General features: G+C 41.1%; 1 long non-coding RNA gene across 2 annotated transcripts in view; it reads right to left on the bottom strand.

Annotated features, from left to right (window-relative positions):
- Nucleotides 1–449: 449 nt before the first annotated feature.
- The window catches only part of LOC116034397, a 48,445-nt gene continuing 37,774 nt past the window's right edge, over nt 450–11,120 (bottom strand). For both annotated transcript variants that reach the window (XR_004897019.1, XR_004101073.2), the window contains exons 5-6: nt 1,244–1,341; nt 450–961 (exon numbers count right to left, since the gene is read on the bottom strand). This is a non-coding gene — a long non-coding RNA (uncharacterized LOC116034397). The remainder of the gene's footprint in view (nt 962–1,243; nt 1,342–11,120) is intronic.

The following is an 11,120-nucleotide window of genomic DNA, read 5'->3' as shown; positions in this document are numbered from 1 at the left end:
TTTAGATAATGCAAACTAAACATAAACAATAGAACAAAAGAAGGAAGATTTTTTTGATGAAAATGAGTAAAATGTTTAGCTTTTTTCAGAATCCCAATCTGGTTTTATATACATTTAAATTCTTGTAACTTTAAACTGTGTATTAACAGTATAATAGTATTATTAGTTCAGTATGTTAGTATGGATACAGCATTCAATTTTTTAAATCACTTGGCAAATTGTGTTTACTTTACAGCAGAAACAATTTGTATAGTAATACATTAGTATGTCATCATATAATTAATTGGAAGCTATATCAATAATCAGTTAATCGTTTAATTTTAAGCACCAAATAGCAACTATTTCCTCGTTCCTGCTTCTCAGCTGTTACGAGTGTCTGCTTTTCCTTCCTTACATCTTATGTGATTGTAAACTGAACATTTTTACTAAATCAATTAATTGAGAAAGTAATCTGCAGATTAATCAATGATGAAAAATAGTCATTAATTGCAGCCGATATATTAAGCACATAGTTTGAATGTAATTTACTGTACCATTTACTAAAAATGAATCACATTTTGATCTTGGAGGCACAGTAGAGAAAATCTAAATGATAAAAGAAATGGTAACAATGAATTGAGGATAATAAGTCATACGTGCAAAGCAGCAAAATACAAACAGCTTCAGCACAAAGGCAAAACTCAAGAGGTCTCTCATGGTTCAGGATTTCCATGCTTGCTTTTGCTATGTTTGATTAACACGGTGGTTAGCTTAATTTATTTTGCCCATTTTATGCAGGATTCGCCCAGCTCAGGATAGAGATGGGGAGGTAATAAATCCGTGAGTGTCATCTCGCTCCCCTCCCCTTTGCCTGGCATCTGCGAGTGCTACGCCACTTCTGATTAGTGCCGCCTTTCCCTCCCAGAAAGCCAGCAGACAGGAACAAACTGATTACTGCCCATCTTCAGGGGATTGGAGACACCTAACAGGAGGATTACATTAACATATTAACGGACGCTTCTCACCTGCAGCTCTCCTAATATCACTTCCATACTCCTTTATTTTTTGGGGAAGGGGGTGAAGTGTATGTGTGGTGTATTTCATCTTCAGCTGGAGAGCAAATGAATAAGGAAAGATAGTGATTCCCTCTCTCCCAGGGTGCGCTATCTGTCATTGATGATAGGTGAAGAGGAGAGGGGCGCCTTTGAAGTTTTTTGACATAAAAGGCGCAAATAAACGCAAACACATCCTTTCAGCTACTCACATAAAATTAGGACCTGCTGAAGATGGGGGTAGGAAGCTGGCCTCCGCAGCCACACCTAATCACTCTGACGGCAGCAAAAGACTTCAGTCTCTGCTCTCCTGGGAACATCGGAATTAAGAATGAGGAAAAAAAAAGTCAAAAAAAGAGTGCTTTAATCTGCCTCAGCTACTTTTCCACTGTTTTAAACAATGTTCTGCTGAAACAAAACAACAAACAACAAGCAGAAACAGAAAAGTTTTGCCGCCCTCTGAAATAAATATGAGGAAACTTTGAGTTGGTTGACAGAAGTATGGATGAAGTTGACTCTGGCTGTGATATCTTCAGTCTTTGATATTTTCACTGCGGAAAAATCATAGCGTGATCCTATGAATCAATTACAAGGGTGGACGGGATAGTCCCACAGACAGTGATAGTTATCAGAACTGTAAGTGTGAGGGGGCTCTTTTCACATTATTATTTGAAGCACTGCTCCAGACAAAATGAGCTAACTGCCAAAGGAGATAAAGGGATTTAGAGATTCAAAAGAATAGAGATTTAAAAATTAATGGTGGAAAGGATTTGCCTTCATGTTTCTACAACTTGTAAGCAGAACATGACTTATAAAGAGTCAAGGAGACAAATTGCTTTTAAGAATAAAGTGATGGTGAAAGAGAAAAAACAAGCCGTGAATATTTAATGGGTACCACAGCCTCTTCGCAAACAAATCAATATGGTGATAGTAAACATAAGGAGACTCATACTGTGGCATGCAGCCCGGGAAAGGAGGGAGGACAGGTGTCAGCCGGCCCAGCCACAGAGTTTAGGTTTATCTTGACATTTCTGAAGGTTAAAAGATTGTAACTGTCTATCTGTGTCAATCACTTGGCTCAAAGGTCACAGCTAGTCTATTTTTCATTAATTATACCCTCAGATGTCTTCAGAATTCACAGACACCTAACAATTCCAACTCCCTAAACAATGGCCGCTTAAAGGTTGTAAGAGAGGAATACATACATAAATATATAATTCTACATTCACACTGATGGTTGGGTACATCTGATTTCAGGCAGTGATGTATATTGACTCTCTGCAATTAAACATGACAGAGATCATCCTTTCTACTGTATCTATATTATAAAACAAGAGTACTTCAAATGAATACTTTAAATAATGCCTTTCTGATGAGAATCAGAGAAGTCTGTGGCTGAGAGTCTGAATGCTGCCATTCTGTCACTTTCTCTGTGAATATAAACACTGTAGCTGCTGTTTCCCTCTTGATAGACTGATTTATTTTAGTGTTCAACATTCCCAAAGCAGTATTTTATTTTATTTTAGCTGTGCTGATTTAAAAGACAGGGTGCATAAAGCCTGGGAAGCTGGTCTGATGAGTCATCTTTCTACTCATCTGGATGAATGTACATTTGAAGAAAGCCAAAGTCTGCATGTCTGCAAACTTTAACATGACAGTGGATCTATAATGATATCAACTGCCATCTACTAGAAGCCATTACCCCTAATAGTTGCTCTGTTGTACAGTCACTCTAAAAGAAAAACAACATTTTACACCATCAAGTTACACATTACGATGCCTTTTTCTCTCATAGTGTCCACATACTGTATTTCAGGAATTCAATTATAAGGGTGGTCTAATTAACAGAATACCCATAATCAGATGTAAGCGAGGAATTAAGGACATGTTCTGAAGGCAAACAGATGTCCTTTTTCTAATTCAGTATTAGTTTATGCTATGTTTGTCTAATACCTACATTTAAAAATAAAAAAAGTATTTGTTGCAGTAGCCAAGTCCTTTGAGGAACAAAATCAAGACACATTGCAAACTTTTACTGACACAATGGTTGCATGTAAGGCTTCAATGAAAACATTTAATGCACCGTAGGACTGTAGAGATAGCGACACAGAACGTCTGAGTGTTAAAAGGAAACCGGTCACTGACTACTGCAAATTGGTTTCAACCATGGGTTCGACAGTTCGACTTTAACAGATGGACTGCTCTAGTCTGGGCAGCCTTATGGAAGCTAAAGGCCCTCTGGACAAAGACAGAACTCCATTGGAATTTAAGATAAGACCCATATTTGGGTCCATTGGTCTGAAGCATCCAAGAGAGGCAACTGGCATCCCTCTGACATATACTTGGGAGAGATTGAGCCTGCAGGATTCTCTGAATTGTGCCAAACTCCCCATGAAAAAGTGATAACATGAACAATGCAGGCCCTCTTTGATGACAAAGTAGGAATGCTTACTCTTGACCAGATCAGAAGGATGGCTGAGGACAGGACAAGCTTGAATTACCTGCAGATAATAAGTAAATAAGTAACTTTTTTGTTATTTGCATAGCAGTCTTCCTTCATGGCTTTTATTGTCATCATTTCCGGTCATTAATGTATTACTCAGACCTTTACTGATAGTATCTTGCTTTGGAGTGTTGTTTTTGAGTCTATTTTGTTAGTGGCTGCGTGAACCTCGGACAAAACACGATTGGCTAGTGATTAGATTTATTCACCTATTAGCATACCTGCAAACTCAGAAGGGCTGAAAAAGGTGACATATTTTACACCCGTCAGCATTTTAACCGTGTTTACTCCAGCTGCTAGCTAACGGTAGGCTAACGTTACCTGCTGCCAATTGTAGTGTTTACTACCGTGACATGCGGCAATGTTTAGGTTGCCTCTCCGTTTTCGGAGCATCAGAGAGTGCAAGCATTTCAGTGGCACCGAAATCCGCGTTGCAATTCGGTCCGGTCGATAATGGTCGTTAAGTCCCCCCCCCCCCCCCCCCCCCCACCCAAAATAAAAACTCTTCAGATCTACACAATTCATGTGGATGACATTTTTCCATTCAAAACAGCGATTTTCGCCGAAAAGCGACTAGTTTGCAGGTATGTATTAGAAACTGGAGGTCTTTATGTGTAGCGGGACCAAGGAATCCTAAAGGTTGTGACACACCAACCAGACGGCCAGCAGAAAAGGCAGTTGGACTGATCAGTCTCCCCGAGTTGGTCAAAAAAGTGCCTCGGAACACACCAAAGCGACGAGACGTAATACGTCTCCATAACAGCAGGCGGCGCTAATCTGTATTGTCGCCCAAAAATGAACACCGGCAGCTGATTGGACGAACGCGTCACGTGGGTCTGGTTTCTCCGGAAATTCAAAGACAGACTGTCATGGCAGCTTGTTCAGAATACGATCTCATATTGTACTAAAATAGTTCACTGAAACGTGTTTCTGAAAACATTTTTAAGCGAGAAATAGGCCATGCAGTTGCTGAATCTGTCTTCATTTCAGATCGACAAAGGTCAGTTTAAAAGATTTTCGTCAGATTTTGAGAGACTCTAGTCACGCTCATCCCGCTCCTCGTTTCCGGGTTAGCGCTCTACCAAGCAGATTGGTCATTTGAGTCAGACTGCCGGCAGTGCCTGCCTTCCAATTCAACATGTCAAATCAGCCAAAATGAAGGCCAACGGCCCCTCGGTATGGAACACACCGAACAGACTTGAGACACTGACCTCGCCAGACTGTCCGACGGCCGCTGTGTGTCTCGGGCTTAAGGAACACTGCTTCGCCTGTTTCTGTGAAGCCCCTTGCACCCTCTTACATATAACTGCTGTAATTTAGACTTTCATTTTGTTTTACTTATTGTGGGTGGGGCTTTTAAGGTTTGCTTGTCCATTACTCTGTCTGGGTGTCACCTTTAACCTTCTCGGGAGCACTAAACGCTGTTCTTGTCTTACCATGCGAAACAAGGCTGAAATAACAACGCTTCTTTCCGCTCAGGGGGCATGTAAGAAAATGGCACACAACCTGAAGTGAACAATTGTATGTGCACTCAGAGCACCTCTCAGAGCATTCCCCGAGCAGGATGCTCCACTGCTGTGACCAAGCCCTAAAGTGAGCGCTGGACTCTTCTGAGGCATGAAATAATAATAACATCCCACTTCCGTCTCCCTGTCAGAGAGGAGGGGAGGAAAGTATATGAGGGCCTTCTATTGTCACCGCTCACTAGAGAGATACCAGTATCCCCGAGACTTTAATGGGAAAGACAATAGGGCTGGCCTAAAAAGGCTTCCTATTAAAATTTAATCAGAGACTTTTGTCTCTCACTATATGTGACGATGTGCGTGTGTGTGTGTGCGTGCGTGTGTGTGTGTGTGTGGGTGTATGTGAGTGTAAATGACTACAGGGACAAGTAACAGCACTCACAGCCCATCTTCATCCCCTCTCGTGTTGTTTGTTTCAAGTTCATCCCTTCCCTGTACCTTGGGAGAGTTATTTCATTTTCTCCCAGGTGTGTCACTATCCTCCTTTAACCACCCAACCACATGGCAACTACTCGAAAAAATGTTAAGGGCAAATTGGATTAACACCACGGTCTATGGTCTGGGCACTTAACAAACACAGATGCACTTAAGGGAGCCCACAGAATGATTTGTGACTGAACAAAGAACTGGAGAGATGGAGCCTGGGCATGACCACAAGACTGGTGTAATATGTCATCTACCGGAAGAGCTATCAGCTCAGCCTACTGGAAAAGGAGTAAACTCCCAAGTGCTGAAGGTAAATTATATAGTGTCAAGTGCTTCTCTCCTACTTTTGTGGCTGAGACAAACATGTTTTATTGTCATCAAATCACAAGGCTTTTGCCTAGTTAGAGGTAACTTTTTTTTGTTGGCAGTTTTGTATTCTCTTTAAAAGGAACAGGCCGACTTATTGGGACTTTAGCTTATTTACCGTATCCCCCCAAAGTCCATACATACCCTTCTCATCTCCGTGCGTGTCGTAACTCTGTCTGGCGCACCCACCGCTAGCCTAGTTGAGCGCAGATCCTGGAGGTAACATGTTCCAACTAGCCTACTGCTCCCAATAAGTGACAAAATAACGCCAACATTTTCCTATTTACATGTTATGATTTGTATAGTCACAGCGTGTACAAATAACAAGGTCACATGAGACACAGTCATCTTCTAACCGTATACATACTGGGAACTATATTCTCAGAAGGCAAAGCACTGCTACTTCTGCTACTTGGGCGGAGTGATTTGCTCGCAGCACACAAGAAGCCCCGTGGTGAGGAGCAACAGTGCTTTTCAGGTGTTGCGCTAATCACTCCGCCCAAGTAGCAGTGCTTCGCCTTCTGAGAATATAGTTCCCAGTTTGTATACTGTAACTATACAAATCACAACATGTAAATAGGAAAATGCTGGCGTTATTTTGTCACTTATTGGGAGCAGTAGGCTAGATGGAGCCGGTTACCTCCAGGATCTGTGCTAAGCTAGGCTAGCGGTGGGTGCGCCAGAGTTACGAAATGCACGGAGATGAGAAGGGTATGTATGGACTTATCTAACTCTGGGGGATACAGTGAATAAGCTTAAGCTAAGCTAAGTCCTAATAAGTCGCCGTGTTCCTTTAATACAGGCACTATGGTTTCTATGGAAGAATATGTCTCAGTATGATCATAAAGGTAGACTGAGATAGAAACTTTCTTTATTTGAGCAACAAAAGTTGCCTCATCCTTTAATTCGATGGTTCTCAGATCCTTTGATAATTAGTAACTAAAACATTTATTTTTTCTTTTCATTTTTTTTTAGCATTATCCATTTTCTTCTGGGGCAACCAGTTCAACAACTCAATAGTGGAGGTTAACGTATTAGTGTGATGAACGTGATGACTTACAGTAGGGAGGCCTGACCCCAATAAACCTTGAATAAATTCTAACAGTATGCAGCTGTGGTCTACTGCATTGAAAGGATTCAGAAAAATGCAAGTGCATTACTCTCACTCTCTCTCTACTTCTCCTCGTATATATATATCTAGTTTAAGGTGTGTTTAGAGATTATTATTCAATTATTAAGTCAGATGGTTCATTATCATACCAATGTTTTAAATGGATGATTAGAAGACAAAAAAAGAAAAAGAAAGTGCTGTAAGACACCAGCTGCTCAAGTGAATTGATGATTCATTAACTGAGGTTCTGCATACTACAAATAAGGTTTAATGTACATACATACATACATATATATATATATATATATATATATATATATATATACACACATATATATATATATATATATATATATATATATATATATATATATATATATATATATATATATATATATATATATATATATATATATATAGTATAAGTCTTTATATATAAGTCTTTGATGGGAAAGTTCAAGTCAAGTCTCAAGTATTTTGCCACGAGTCCAAGTCAAGTCTCAAGTCTCTGGCCATCTGATCTGTCCCTAACACTGTATTGTTAAATCTAATGAAAGCAATGAATGAAACAATGAAAGCATGTCCTGTAGCTACCATCCATACAGTACAGTATCAAAATCAGTTGTAGGATAACTTTATGGGGTCTACTTAACACATCCCTCTAGCCCTCGGACCTGGTGAAATATTAACCTAAGTCTGTCACATCATATGGATACAACTATAAAGATACAATTTGCCTGTTCCCAGCATTAGCACAACACTTTGCGATGGTTAGCATGTTACCTGTGAGGATATATGCTAAATGTAACCTCTCTTTCACTCAAAAAAATGTCTAATGTCGAAATGGAAATCAAGAGAATAGTGGCAGCGCCACACCAGTTACAGAACAACATGCATCTCAGTGTCAGTCCAAATTACGCACAATAAGCAGTTTGAACTCACTGATTTAATGCCATTTATTTTCTAAGTGTTAGTAAGCTCAGTGAAACTGAGTCCAGCGTGAGGGAGATCCGACTCAGAGGAGGAGAGGTTAGTGAGGCCAGCGTAACCACGGCAGGTGACAGTGCGCATCTGCTGCGTCACGCATGGATGAAATAATGAAATAGTAAATAGGACTACAGTAACAGAAATATGTGCAGAATTAAGACCAGTGTTTGGTGGACCGGGTATGCCTTGTTCACTTAAAGGGATATTTCACCACTGGAAATCTGAATATATCTTTAAATTTTATCACTTATGTAGTATAAATGTGAAATTTCTTTTGAAATTGGTGCCTTCTAGGCCGAGAAAAACCAGGAAATGTGTTTTTCATGTGGATGAAAGACACCAAATCCCAGAATGCACTTGCTTCGCTGCTCTGAGTCCACTCCCAAGCCACGCCTACCGTTTACAGACAGACAGACAGTGAGACGGTCAACTCAACTGTGTTTTATTGTCATTTCAACCATATACACGAAACAACGTTTCACCGTGGCTCAAGTGGTTACACAATTAAAATATATAAAAACGACATTATATAAAAATGACATACGAAACAGGCTACATTTAGTGCACACACATTATATGCTCCGTAAAGTTCAGCTAACACATACTAGCATTAGCGCGTGGTAGGCTGTAAACACAGAGTATAAACACAGCCGTAAATTTGCATGGAATGTAGAATGGTCGGCATCTAACAGTCACAAACTCCACCAGCGGTTAGCAGTTAGTTGGATACAAGCACCCCATTTTTGTGCCAGTCCGTTTTAAAAAAGCCACACACCTTGCATGTAGCTGTTGGCTTACTGCCACTGTTTACGAAGTTATTGAAAGCAAAACTAATGACAAAAGGCACAACTCCGGGAGGACTTGGTGTCGCCATCGACAATGCACACACATAAGGCATAGCGCATGCGTTACGTTACACATTATGGCAAAGGGCAGGGGACATGCAGCTCGTCATACGTTTCCCCAACGTATATGCGGCAATAAAAGAAAATAGAAATACATGAATACATTTAGATTTAAAAAGCAATAATTGCATGAAAACAGGTTGTTGACGAGTCTCGAAGCTCGAGTCCGAGTCAAGTCTGAAGTCTTTTGGGTCGAGTCGAAAGTCAAGTCTGAAGTCAGCTGTTTGTGCGACTTAAGTGCAACTCGAGTCCCCATATATATATTTAGCTAATATGGAATGTTCCACTCCTCATTGCCTTTTGTGTGATATTTATTTGTACTTTATTTCCTTTATACTTTGACAAAAAAAACATTAATAAATGCTAATACTACAGGGCCATATCAGTTTCATCTGGTGACATTTAATGGCGAGGCTTAGCCATTGATTACCTCTCTATGCTTTGTAATTGTTTCTTCAAGGAACTGTGAGCCTGTGTGCAAGTGAAGTTCCACATATGGATTTCTTTCCAATTAAGGTTGGAATTATTCACAGGGGGCTCACCCTTGACGGCCTGCAAACAATGACATAACATTGGAAAAACATTTTTGAACCAATCGATTAGAAACAACCAAATGATGTTGGCTGCATGATAAACAGCTCTTCTCCATGGACCTACACTATCAGGCTCTTAAGAGGTCTGATGTCAAATAGACACGCATACATACACACTTCCAACAGGCCTGATCTTGTAGTCTCAGAGGCAGCTAGTTCTGAAAGTATTCTGCGCCACGTGGAGATGGAGAATAAGAAGGTAGGGAGTCGAGACCTATGGGGAACACTGTTCCAAAGGAATGGCTTTATGGAAATGAGGGTTAAAGGGAGCATCGTCCGCCCTCTGATAGGGAGCCTATGAAGCGCTGACACATGCCCTCCCGCCACTCTCCAACATGAAACCATGTTATATGAGAGGGGGTCACCATTCACCCTAATCACGGCCGTGACATGACATGCTGTAGGTTGCCCCTCAGTGTTAAATATTTATGTCAGCACCACCGTATTGCCTTGATGGCTGTCAAGACTTTGACACATGCTCTCTCTTTCTCTATCTCTCTCTCTCCTCCTCTCTTTCTGTTTCCATTAAAATTCAACAAAAACAGCAGGAAAACACAAAGGCATAAGCTTAAGGTAGAGGCTTTTATGTATTTATAACAGCAACTGGCCGTTGGAATTGACACCTTACTGTATATGCAAATACATGCACTATTTTCAGGTGCTTCTTTGCTTCATTCACAACTCTATGCATCAGTGTGCATGGATTGAAAAGTCCAATTGGAGACTGTCCCAAAGACAGGATGAAATTTACCCGTCACCCGTCACATTCACCAGACTCCTTGTAAGTTTGTGTTCCAATAGATGTCCCAGTTAAATAAACCAAAATGTGTGTGCTATACCAACATGTGGCTGTATGTCCTCTTTTGATTAACTTCCATAGTTTAGCTCAGAGTGATTTCACTCACATGAAAGAATGTAAAAGGTTTTGGGGGTGACTGAGATCACTGGAGACATTGCTCTCCTCCTCTAGCCTTGCCGGCTCCCCCATGATAGGTGTCAAAGATATTCTAATGAATGTCAGAGTACATTTCAGGGGGCCATGCTCCGTACAAACCACTGGAGTGGCCCATCTTATGGGGCTGCCAAACCCCCACCACTCTAAGCTCCCCAACACCCTCTTCATGTTCAAGAGGGTTAAGAAGATTAATCAATGTCAATGTCTTTTCCCTTTTGAAGCCAATAAGGTGCACACTGTCTGGCCATGCCCAACAGAACATCACCTTGTTCCGTCGCACAGCCACCCCTTCGCTGCGCTCACTGACCCCCCCAGCAGTCCCACTTGTCAAAGTCAAGGGGGCGTTTGGCGTTTGGTAGAGACTGGCCTTCCGGATAGCACTCAGCTCCGCCCTGCTTGACCTATTCTCTGATATTTGACCACTCGGTTGCAAGACACTTGCTCTTTCGAGCTGAAATGTCACTGGGGCATCTTGTCAGCTCACAGACACCTCGGCTTGACAAGCGATTTTACTTTGGTGTGCTACAAGGCAGAAAATACAGGGCTGAGGCCGTGGCCTCGACGCAACCAAACTGTCAGCTAGCCAGCAGGGCTACTTGATACTGACTTACTGGCCTAGTGTTAAGACACAGGATTTTTTTTTTTTTTTTTTTTGTGTGGCTGGGACATTATAACAATATCTGGAAAACGATGCTGGCCATGCATAAGAAATCTGTAGTC

Source organism: Sander lucioperca, chromosome 4 (assembly GCF_008315115.2).
Source record: "Sander lucioperca isolate FBNREF2018 chromosome 4, SLUC_FBN_1.2, whole genome shotgun sequence".
Taxonomy (NCBI): Eukaryota; Metazoa; Chordata; class Actinopteri; order Perciformes; family Percidae; genus Sander; species Sander lucioperca.
This window is presented reverse-complemented; position numbering and strand designations above follow the sequence as displayed.